This window comes from Cydia splendana, chromosome 13 (genome assembly GCF_910591565.1).
Source record: "Cydia splendana chromosome 13, ilCydSple1.2, whole genome shotgun sequence".
Classification (NCBI taxonomy): Eukaryota; Metazoa; Arthropoda; class Insecta; order Lepidoptera; family Tortricidae; genus Cydia; species Cydia splendana.
The window spans coordinates 8041748-8055281 of record NC_085972.1 but is presented as its reverse complement, the minus strand read 5'-3'; the positions used below and the strand labels follow the sequence as shown (position 1 = coordinate 8055281).

General features: G+C 37.1%; 1 protein-coding gene across 1 annotated transcript in view; it reads right to left on the bottom strand.

Annotated features, from left to right (window-relative positions):
• The window catches only part of LOC134796342 (uncharacterized), a 152085-nt gene that overhangs the window by 5858 nt on the left and 132693 nt on the right, over positions 1-13534 (bottom strand). The gene's annotated exons all lie outside the window — the stretch shown is intronic.

The following is a 13534-nucleotide window of genomic DNA, read 5'->3' as shown; positions in this document are numbered from 1 at the left end:
TTACCAAACCATATTTAGTAAAACAAATTGTTAAGTAAACGTGATACTGATAAGAGTAATTAATTTTTGTAGGATTTTTTTAAATTCGTAAATATGTTCAATTTTTTGTCCAATGTGTATTGCGTCTCACAATGAGAAAGTGAGAGGCACTGACATTGGACAGGTTGAACTCCCTCCCATCCCCTCCCTCCCTTAGCGCCACTTGCACCATCCCAATAACCCGGGGTTAACCGGTTAAACCTGGATTTACCATGGTTACCAGTACAATTTGATGCTGGGTTAACGGTTAAACCGGTTAACCCCGGGTTAGTGGGATGGTGCAAGTGGCCCTTAGTTAAGTATGTAATTTTTTTTAACCCCGGGAACAGACTGGCGATGGCGCGCGAACTTGACCTAGATCGATGCATTCGATGCGCAATTGCGCACGCGACACGCACGCCGAGGAATACCAATACGCGCGCCGATACAATACACTCGAGTGCGTAATTGTTAACGAATTAACACATTTACTGCCAGCTAACTTACTTGAACTTACTTTTTTTTACTTAGGCTGCTGTGATGAATTTATAAACTTCTAACCCAAGAAGAAACTTCGGGAACGAAACGAACCGTAAGATTAGATTTTCCTTTATTCGCCAGACATTGTCTAGATAAGGATCTTTTTTAGGGTTCCGTACCCAAAGGGTAAAACGGGACCCTATTACTACGACTCCGCTGTCCGTCCGTCCGACCGTCCGTCCGTCCGTCCGTCCGTCTGTCACCAGGCTGTATCTCACGAACCGTGATAGCTAGATAGTTGAAATTTTCACAGATGATGTATTTCTGTTGCCGCTATAACAACAAATACTAAAAACAAAATAAAATAAAGATTTAAGTGGGGCTCCCATACAACAAACGTGATTTTTGACCGAAGTTAAGCAACGTCGGGCGGGGTCAGTACTTGGATGGGTGACCGTTTTTTTTTTTGCATTATGGTACGGAACCCTTCATGCGCGAGTCCGACTCGCACTTGCCCGGTTTTTCAAAACCTGTTGGATAAGATGTTCAATTCTCACAAAATATGCAATCCAGTACAGTAATTAAATACCTAGTGTATGGCATACATACGACACGCAGTACGCAGCTATATGTTGAATAGAAATAGAAGTAGCTTGTGGACCATTTGAATGCACAATTAAAACTGCCTATTTATGATTAAGACATTAAGACGACATTAAGATTAACATTATGACATTAAGATGGTGTTCTGTCAATGTTAACAATAACTGACCGGTCTAACATAATAATTAATCACGGTCTAAGATAATTATCTTCGCTATTTCATATCTAGTGAATCTCTAATTGATTTCCCGAATCGCGCCGATAAATATTGACCATCAATCTCATACAGGCAAGTCGAAAGTTCGAAACTATGTAGGGATGTAAGTAGGTATACCTAAGCAGCGCAGCACGTGCAATTTCATAATTTAGTTTATAAATTTTGATAGGCATGTCCGAGTCCGAAATTGGACCGGACAGATGCATGCTATACAATATGTAAGATCCATGAATATTTGAATAATGTTCACACAGTCATACATATTCAGGCCGCATAATGCACCCAGTGTGACTCACACAGGGTGTATCGCGACAATTATTTTTTATGAGCTTGGTTTTGATAAGAAAATTAGTAAATAAATAAAATAAATTAAATATTATTATAGGACATTTTTACACAAATTGACTAAGCCCCACGGTAAGCTCAAGAAGGCTTGTGTTGTGGGTACTCAGACAACGATATAAATAATATATAAATACTTAAATACATAGAAAACAACCATGACTCAGGAACAAATATCTGTATCATCATACAAATAAATGCCCTTACCAGGATTCGAACCCGGGACCATCGGCTTCATAGGCAGGGTCACTACCCACTAGGCCAGACCGGTCGGGCCGGTTACGTAACTACCTACGGGCTATACCAGGTGTGGCCTGTAATATGAGCAAAACATTAAACTATAGGCTGTACTCTTCATACTGACCAACATTTGTTCAGAGACTTTTAAAAATAAGTTTTGCTTTGATTTTTAGTACACTTTAAAGTTTATTCTATGACGCAATGTATTGCGAATTTTGTTATGTTTAAGGCGTGACAATAGCAACGTCAATCACAATGATATGGCGTGGCGATGGCGTCCATTGAAGATAATATTTATTTTGTATGAAAAATAGGGAATCTAAATACTTCATATTTTTTTTAAAGTTGTAGAATAAAAGTGTCACCTTTTGAGGAGTACAATCTATGTTTTAATTATTTGCTCGTGTTACAGGCCACACCCGGTATAATAGGATTAACCTAATTAAGAAAGTTAGGTCCTATGCTTTTGGAGTAGATCTTTGTTTTTACTGACTTGTATGTATGTCGTACAGTTCATATCTTTATTTTCTTTATTTGTTTAGATACAGTTACTGTTCATGATAAGTTAATCCGCGGTGTAACTTAAATGTTAAGATGACCATAGTATCGGCATTAATAATTGCCACTTTTATTGTACGTACTACTTCATTTTTTTTAGTTTTACTTTGAACACTTGTTAATAACTATTTATTTTATTTAAACTGTGAAAGCAAAAGACCTCTCAAGTTAATTCTTTGTTTTCATGTAATAGCGTTAATTTCAGACTTTCACCCATTTTGTACTCGACGATACGTGTTGCGTTCAAACAAAAACAGTCGCAAGAAAATGATTACAGTAATGAGTAATGCGTAGCTCTCTCTCATTTGTCGCTTACATTATAGTAAGTATGCAACATTTCTGTTTCACTCACACGCTATTTAAATGATACAACTTTAATCTGAAGTCCGACATGCGACTCAGTCATTAACTCATTAATTATATCAGTGTTTTAATTTGATATAGGGTGTATATTTTTTTTTCCGCAAACGACAGTTAAATAGCGTAAAATGTGTCCTCTTTGTTCCAAAATTCTAAATTTAATATAAAATATAAAACAATAAACATACAAGAATTGCACATAAACACAACATACTCGTATACAGATCCCTAAATCTAAACTGCAATAAAAAATCACCCCTCGGCCAGGTGCCGTATATAGATGCTGGCAGCATTACCCCGCTGAATTGCAATACTAATGCGCTGAGCTGCCCTTATTGTTTTGTATTATCTATGTGCGTTCAAAAAAGGTTGTGGTCACAGTTACCCGAAAGTTGGTAAAATTATTATATTGTGGTATAATAATTTTGTAGAAATTATTATATTATGGTAGATAATATGCTGATTTAAAGTAGACTATCACTACTATCATGTTCTAACACTTAAATGAGGTTGTGATATAGTTTTCATATACAAAAACTGTTGGGGAGCATTTAATAACTGGAGTGGCTGCCGAAAAACTTGCACAATTGTGCAAACCTTTGTATGAACTGACATGGCTATTTGTACGATACGTACAAATCATGTAGAAATAGCAATACATTTGACGTCCCCTCCCCTGCAAAAATCGGCAGACTGTTTCGTAAAGATGACAATGACAGCGATGACATCTCCAGTTACTAAATGCTCTAAGACTAATATTACACAATGGGGAAGCACAGTAGGCACATATTACGGTACTCTATCTAATTCAGCGATATGAGTTTAGTTTAGATCATTTCGTTTCGAGTATGAGGGGAAAAATCTGATAGGTACTCTTAGAGGTTTTTATGAATGTGACAGGCGTCGAGTGTCGGTAACAGCTGTATGTGACATGACCAAATTAATATATGTGTTAATAATATGGATATGTTAACTTCTTCAGTTTCTGAGCTATTAGATGGATATTTTACGGAAAAAGGTTTCATTAATATTTTCCTACTCGGCTCTACTAGGTCCAAATTTTTTTTAACTGGTCCCAAACAAAAAGTTAATAATTCCTTTAGCTCTTCTCAAAAGTTATTGCCAATCCTATATCCAAACAAATATTTACCTTTAATGTAAGATTAAATTGCTACCAAGGCCGTAAAATGCCTTTCTCTGGTCATAAACAATTTTTTTTAATTCATCTGCTAACAAAATTCAAATTTCTCCAACCTTATGGGGCCCTATTCATAACAAGATATTTTGGAAGAAAACGAGCCGGCCTGATCCGCAGACTGACAAGTCAAATTGATCATTAGTTTAATAGTAATTTGCTCATAGAGGGCGGTGTACTGGCAGCTCGCGCGGTGCCGTTAGCAACGGTAGATTTGATTAGCGCTACGCTATTAGACACGGCGCACTCCATCTTTTTATTTGACGATTTGGACTTACTAATTACAATTACAGTACAAATGCATTCACTTTAGTAATTGTAGTTTAAAAAAGTCACGCCTTCGCTAGTATTGTGAATAATTGTAATTGCTGGCTCTGCACCATAATAAAGTGGGACCAAGCCAGCGCTGCACAGATGCAAAGTATTACTTTAAACGTCAAACTATGAAAATATTACATTTATGGTGGCAGTTTCATGTCAAAGTCGCTGCAGAGTTAATTTAGACGGACTCTATCTTTACAGAAAAAAATAGAAATAAAATGTTTGAAACGACCAATTAGGAAACGTTTAGGAAAATTACAGTTAAACAAAACATTTGAAAATTATTTTCAAAATGAAAAATGTGTTCGCATCCGGCAACCATTAATTGTCTAATATTAAAAGTCATTCCGAAATCAATCATCCGTTCAGGTCAAGTTGAAAACAAAATTCAATTAAAACTTGTTCCGTAAAAAAACGAAACAGTCACGGTACAGGTCATGGTGAATTATACAAAAAAAAAATGCGGAAAAATATTAATACTTGGCAGGCAGCAAACACTAATTGGTTTTAAATAGTAGATTGTTAACCAAGGGATGAAAGTCACTCATTTCTGCCGAGGTAGTTTGGCCTATAGTCCGAGGCTGAAATTATGCCTTTCACCCGAGTTCAACACTCTACTTTTCATTTCGAATACGAGGAAAGTAAACTGCATGTGTCTTTTTTTTAAATGACAGTATAACTTTTTATTGTATTTTTTTACAGTACTTTCAATTACCAATTTAGGCAAAAATATCGTTATTTATGGAACGGGGAGTCAAATATTAGAATGGAAATTGTATAACAAATCCATTTATACCCAAATTTCAATTGCTTATCGTAAAAAAATAATTAAATCTTACTTGGAACCTAAAATGCTCTAGTGCAGAAACGTATCATTTTCTGCACACCTTTTAGAACAACTTGACCCTCTTTCAGAACATGAGAAATGAAAAAATATTTTAAGTTGGTGTAAATGTGTTACGTAACACTACTCTTCCACTTAGTTTTGGAATTTATATTTTAATTTAATTTATTTATTTATCCTATATTAATTTTTGCCTACCAATATCTTCAATTATGGTGTTGGTGCCTGGCAGTTTTAGTTTTTAGTACCCATGGTCGTTATTTTATTGATCTTATTACTTGTTATAACTAACTTTTATAAAATATTTTATCGAAATGTAATTCACACTGACATTACGCTTATGCACATTGCACACTTGCTCAATATGTAAAATGATATCATTTTATTTGATTTTGTTATGAATCAATATGATTACAATCTTTACGGCTTTTGCGAAATTTATTACATTTAATCTATTAATGGCTTGTCATTGCCAGCTGAATGACTGTGCAATGCATGTATTTTAATTTAAATTCAGCTACTACTGTAATATAATATCGTATTTGCAGATGTACTACTACTTAATACTAGGCAGGCATTTATAAACCTATATCAGAAGACATTGCCACTGACTGAGCACCGTCTTGAGAAATTACTCAGTTTATCTGACTCGTGTTCGAACACACCTCAAATGGGCCCGTCCCAACCTAACCCTACCTAGTCCTACTCATCTATTCATAATATAGTCGTTAAACGATTTTAAAGGTCCATCTCGCGACTACTTAAAACTCTTCTCTATTTTGCAGCTCGTAAAGTACAAAATACCATGACACTCGTCAATGCCTTTAAGACTTCTTTAATGTCCTAATGTTCATAGGGCTTCGAACTGCTCTACCAAGTACCAACTTATCAATGCTGCCCATAAACCGTTTATTTTAAGCAAACCCCGACCAAATTAGTATGTGCGAAGGTTACTACTGAATTTTACCAGCGTCATGAATAAGCTGGTGGTGTCTAGAATCTAGAACTTACAAATAAATAGCAGGCTTGTACCAATAATGTGCAGAATGGCTTTTATAAAATGCCGCGGTTGGGTGCCACGGGTTTGAGGCATTTGTGTCAACATTGTAAAGTGTATGGAGCGAAACAGTGTTTTGTATTAAATCAAGCAATCAATCAAAAAGTACATAAATGTATATATAAATATTTACCATTGGAATGTATGTAATAAATCTAGTGAACGATATTAAATAAAACGCGGTCGTAGTTTTTTTCGCCTAGTGATTACGGTATTCTGTTATTACTTTAAGGGAGCAAGTTGGACAAAATGAAACCCGGGAATGGAACGGATAACTGAGAATGGGTTTATATTTATATGTAATTTATCCTTAAGAATAGGTATGTCATATTTACAGAACGAAAGAAAGAAAGATTTTATTCAGAAAGTATAAGATGTTAATATTGATATTAATGAATGATACCTGGGGCACAGAATAAATAATAGTACTAGGTACAGAAGACTCACTCTCTAACAAAACGCGTCTGTTACGATCAGCACAGATATGGCCGCTAGGTGGCGACAGCGCCACGCGCGGCTTATGGCAAACCCCAAAATTGGGGACGAACGGATGTACTTTTAGCTACCTGTACGGTTACCATAAGTTTGTCACTGACATAAACGCCGTCGAGAACGTAATTTACTTTCTATACATCCCGTTTGCACTAATATGCGAGTGCGAGCGAGATGTATAGAAAGTAAATTACGTTCTCGACGGCGTTTATGTCAGTGACAAACTGATGGTAACCGTACTGTAGCAAAGCGACGAAATCGCGGAGTGAGCCACGCCTGCCTGGGGTGGGTTCTGATACTTCTGATGTAGGTAATACATAAGTACATCCAACAATTTAAACAGTATGTAGATTAATTTACTGGACAACTTTATTAATTTTAACGGTAGATTATTAAAGTCATTAAGTGATTAGGTACCTATCTTAAAGTGGTTTAAAAATACAAATACTCGTACCTGACTAATTATAACACATTTTGTTAGGACTGCGTGTGCAGACTATACTTATGAAAGTGCATTGTGTCTGGTTCACTGTTGCAGTCAAAATAAAGTTGTTTACGACTCACGACTACACCGTTAAACAATTATTATATTATCCATTGAAAGTGTATTTTAGCACTATCGTTGTTTTGTTATCAAATAAACTCTACACAGCCACGCTGCAAAGTTCATTTCGTCATGTTATAACGTAGATATTGCTGTTATGTGCTGTCGAAATATCATCGTTACATTATATGTATGTATGCTATGTCAGTGGCAGTATTCGACTTTTGGCTAATGAAAAGAGGCGATGATAGTAAACTGAACAATTTGATTCCATGCCATGGCATAACGCCATGCCAATATATTAGCGATGTTATGTTATCTAATACCTTTAAACGAGCAATTCTTGTACATATATTTATTTATCTACACACATATCAAAAACTCTCTATGATGCCTTCAAAATCCGTAAATAATGGCCCACATTACGATAAACTGTTTTGTTACAGCAAATTTCTTATCTGTGAAAATGTGGTAATAGCTTCATTACTATATCAAACTCGATTTGGTAATGCATTCAAATTTCGAACATCTCTGAAAAAAAAAGCAAATTGATTTGACCCCTATTCTAATATCAGTCGAGATGACGTTTTATTCGAAATCAAATGACAATTGCATACAATATTAACAAATCTCGCATGTAAGTTGGTATCGGACGATATGGTAATCGACCCCGACTCTAGTTTGTCTTTGAATTAAAAAAAAAACTACGGATGCGTGACGTGCGTGAAAAAAGTTTTCATTTGCCGCCATTTGACGTACAGTTTATCTTTTAATTAGTTTGTAAGTAAAAAATAATTTGTTCTGTTGTTTTTAAAGTAACTATAACAAAAGTTTCGTGTAAAATGTGCGATAAAGATATTTCGGAGGCGCCATCTCATATCCGCGAGTTCCGCCAGAGAGCAAAGTGCCCCAATGTCGGCTGTAATATGAGGTTAGTGAATATATCATAGAAAGTTTATAATATGTGTGTAGATAAAGCAGTGTATGTAACTGTACATAATTAGGCATTAAAGCACTCGTGTGATACTATTATGAAACTCATTTCATTCGTTTCATAAACCCACACTCGTATTTTAATGCCTTTCATTATGTAGCAGTCACATAAACTACTATTATATCCTTATTTATTTATACGTAGGTCTAACGTACGTCTAACGATTTCGATGAAATTTGCTATATGGGGGTTTTCGGGGGCGACAAATCGATCTAGCTAGGTCTTATCTTTGGGAAAACGCACAGTTTTGAGTTTTTATATGTTTTCCGAGCAAAGCTCGGTCTCCTAAATATTGAGACTTATAACCTATAAAAAATAATTTATTAGAAAATAATTAAAGTTTGTTCAGTTACCTAGATGGTTCCAAGTTTAAACTGATCACACGATTCCATTTTGCCGATAGCGCATTTAATATTTAATTTAGACCTAATTTCAAGGTATTACAGTTGGGAATTGATTAAGGATTTTAACGTCGGTAGCGAACTATAAATGAAAATATTTTGCTTGTTTTACGGTTGCACTGGGTATGATTGGTACTTGACTGATAGGTCAAATCATTTAGGTACTCTTTACGTAATGTCAAACTGATTACTCGTCTGCGGACTCTGCGGCATGATAAATGTAGTAGATATAAGATTACAGAAGAAGGTTATAATGATTACGGGCAATATGGACCCACATATGGTCATTTTGATGACACTTCCAATAGAAATATGCAAGTAACTGTGGGTAAACAAGAAGTAGCTTACGTAAGCCTATACATATAGTAACCTTATAGTAATCGCATATATAAAGAGTAAGTTTCTCCCATACTAAGGTATATTCTCAACAAAAATTAAGTAGGACTATATATTAGTGAATGTAGTGACCAAAATCGGTTTCCTTTTTATTCGTGCTAGAACTTTAAACTCCAATCGAGTTTAATTTATATTTTCTACATCAATATCGAATAGAATTTAAAAATTTGCCTCTACTTTATTTTTATATTCCAATGAGACATCGTAACGTAACGTACGATTACTTACTCTATATATCGAGTTATTGGAGCCCACGGTGTATGAGTAACACCAAGTATGTCTGCTTCATGCACGCCTGCAGTCAATAATCACGTGGATTTGGGTTAGCCCGTATCCCACATATAATTTGCGACCGATCTCATGCCAATTGTACCAATTGTGGCCGACCCCTGGGTCGTAACGCGCAGCTGCTACGACCATTGCTCCTCGACCCCTGCCACGTAAAGCACCCCACATTAACACGGACCAGATTATACTGGTACTTGTATCCAGAGTAGTTTGAAACATGGTTTGAACGAAAGTGTAGAGTTAAGTTAGGTCAGGTTATAAGGTGGTGCCGTGACCAACATAATTAGACACGTGGTATGTTTAAAAGTGAATGTTAATTTGGGTCACGGTGTAGTGTAAATTAGTTCTGATAGGTAGGTAGTTGGTGTTTTGGTGTAAGTACTTGGCATGAGCTGAGCTGAAGGTCTAAGATATAAGATAAGATATGGTCAGTGGTACCTATTGTTGGGCTTTACGTGACCCATCCTCATCATTCGAGTTATTATTGAACCACATCCAATATTTTTTGAATAGCCAAAATAACCCTGAGTTTTACTGTAAGAAATTAAAATTATACCCCAATCTAATCTTACGTGTACGAATTGGATTAAAAAATAAACTACGTACAGATGCATAGTTGTTTTCCATCGCATTTTTTCGGATCTCGGAAACGACGTATTTGTCATGCTACTTCAGTCAACCTAACCTCAGTACTTGTTGTAGGTACCGAGACTAATTCAAATAGCAAGACACTTTCGTACGTTTCCGTAAAAAACGATGGAAAATATCTATACACTACATCTGTATGCGTCAGATGAACAAACATTCAAATTCCTAAAATAAATTAGGGCTTTAAAAAACTCCAATGGCAATTTTTTTATAACTTTTATAAAGCTCCAAAACGCTGCCAAAAGCCGGACACTGAAGCTGAAAGTTGCCGCAAAAAGTTGTGCAAAAAGTCCGCGGCCTCCGCCACAAAAGGGGATTCCCCCTGCATTTTTTAAAAGTTCTGCTCTTGGCGATAGAACTTTGAATATACGACTTACTGCAGTTGTATATCATACTCTTTTATTTTTTTACATCACATTTATTGTTATTAGAAACGTCGCGTCGGCGGCGGCCGTAAAACAAATGTTAACTACATACTTAACCCCTTATTCATAAAACTTTACGGGCCTGATTTAGTTAAATTATGTTTCTTACAAATACATAAACCACTACTACTGATGCTGACTGTATGAGGATAATTTAAAGTAATCGGAAAACAAGTACAGATGTAGTGCATAATTGTTTTCATTCGTATTTGGGCATTTTCACTTAACTGTGCTTTAACGGCCGGTTAGCAATCGTTACAAAACTGACGGTCAATGTCAAATCCCATACATTTTGTCAGGAATGTAACGGTTAGACGTTACTGAAACACGATTTAAGTCGCGCTTTAAAGTACAAGTTAAATGAAAATGCCCATTTTCACGGAAACGTACGAACGTGTCTTTTCAGTCAGTCTCGGTACAAAAGGTACTGAGGTTGACTGAAGTAGCATGACAAATACGAACGTTTCTACTCTGTAACTACTAATTTGTATGACTTACTAGGTTCAATCTTTATTACATTCAAAGTAGTGGTTTTAGGTGGGTTATATGTAGATTCTAAAATAATTAAACAAAAAAAAAGTACGTCGATTAGATGGCTTTAATTTCATAAATACTCTCATAGATTCTCTAAGCATTTAATATGAAATCAGCAAGGAGGAAAGGCACTACCTAAACTAGGTAGGTAGGCGTTATTTATTTTACGACCGTTTTATGGGCCTTAAAGGCATAAAACTGCTCTTAACGTTACATAGTAGCGTAAAACATTCTGGTTCAGTAATCACTATGTTAGGAGATAGTAGGTAATAAGAGTAACGTTTACAGGCTAAAGCCGCGTATCCATTAGAGGCAGCCTCGGGTCGAGCGACTGCCTCGCCCCGAGGCCGCGCAAGTGGAGACGCTTGCTCAACCTGAGGCTCGCCGCGACACGAAGCAAATTCATGGCCGCGAGCCGAGCCATATTTTGTCGGTTTTTTTACCGTACTCAAAGGAGCCTCAGTCCGAGCCGTGCATTTGATGGAGACGATCGACGCGTTTTGGCTACTGCACACGTTGCGGATCAAGCTGAGGTGGTTCGCCTCGAGCTGATCACAACAAGCCTCGAGCCTTTGCCTCAGAGTGAGCAGCCTCAAACTGAGGCTGTTTGCTTCAAGTTGAGGCTGCTCGACCTGAGTTTGCCGCTAGTGGATACGCAGCTTAACACTAAGTATAGGTTTTACAGATAGTACACTTCGCATACAAACTCATCTCTATAACTTAATGATTGTTTGAACCAAGTAAGAGCGTTTTCATATCGAGTAAAGTAAAATGTGTGAAATATGTTGTTATCTGGTCTTCCACATTGTCACGTCCGGAATATCAGTGTCGGATCCTCATCGGCTATCTATAATGCTTACGACCGATACCATCGCAAGCACGTATAATGCTGTCGGGCATGGGATATGGAGCGGCAGCCATAGCTATAGATGAGTCGATATATCTATCTCTGACGGCCTGGCCACGACATTGCGCGACTGGCTTCGGCTAAGGCGGCAAACAAAAGGAAAGGTTGGAACGAGACACAGCGATCGGACCTTTTGTTCCCACCTATAGTTTTCGCCTTAGCCGAAGCCAGTCCCGCAATGTCGTGGCCAGGCCGTGAGGTTCTGCCGCGAACATCGAAAATTGTTATCGGTCTTGCATATTAGCGAACACACACACAAATAGACGAACGAACGAAGTGTTTCACGGTAGGTCCTCTGGTCTCCATCCTTATTACTGAGAATCTTGTCTCATACTATGAGTAGAATAGATAATCTACACTTTGCCTTTGTTGCTTTGCTTATTTATCGTAGATGTATATGTAGATGTACGAGTAGTGTATGGACGGGACGTAGTATTATTTATGGTAGGTACCTCTTGCAACTAAGAAAAACTTACATTACGGGTAGGATTTATTTACTCATTTGATCTGTGTGTGATTGTGTTTTCATTTATATACAAACAATTTTTTCAGTCTTTCTAAAGGGGCCCACACCCACAGATTACCAGTTCGCCGGACGATATCAGCCTGTCAGTTGTTCGGAACTGTCAACTTTTTGTTCTAACTGACAGGCCGATTCCGTCCGGCGGACTGTTAATCAGTGGGCCGCTTAAGAGACCGAACCATGCAAGAATCCGCCGGATCGATATCGGGTCGAATGTGAATATTGTGATATAGCTTTTAGAGTGTGGATTATTCGACAGTCACTCAGTTTTACATACATGTCCCATCCATTAAAACACGTCAATTTTCATTAACTAACTTTAACGATCGGTTTTGTAAGTGACGGCTCTAAATGATCGATTATTAAACACATAATTATCCAGGATATGACGGATAATCCTGTTATTAGGTGTATAATGCGTGTGTTGTCGAGAACGTGGTCTGCATTTTTAAAAGTATCTCAAAATTAAATCTGAAATAGGAAGTGCAAGATAATATCTCAACCAGTCATCTGTCTGGTTTTTTGCAATGTATTGCGAATTTTGTTATGTTTAAAGCGTGGCAAGTAGGTAACGTCAATATCACTTATGACAGCGTACATTGAAGATATTATTTTATTAAAATAAAAATATGAAGTCTAAAGACTTCATAATTTTTAAAAGTTATTGAACAAAAGTGTCATCGTTTGAGGAGTACAATTTATGTTTAACTCATTTGCTCTTGTTACAGGCCGCACCCGGTATAGGTATTCATGCAAATTAGACAACCGCGACAATAGGCGACGACACGCGGCGCGACGTCGCAGTGTCGTGGTTAGTGGCGTCGACACGAATCGCGAAATTGGCGACATTTGTGGCGTGACAGTGACAGGCGACGTGGCGTAGGGAGGGGAGTAGCGAAACTCAATAATGTTAGAGCTACGCGTTACGCTTCACTTCATTTGCATTGCGCACGTTATATATTCGTATATTGACCTTAATATCTGGGAGACCGAGCTTTGCTCGGAAAACATATAAAAACTCAGAAATGCGCGTTTTCCCAGAGATAAGACCTAACTAGATCGATTTTTCGCCCCTTGAACCCCCCACATAGCAAATTTCATCGAAATCGTTAGAGCCGTTTCCGAGATCCCCGAAATATATAAATAA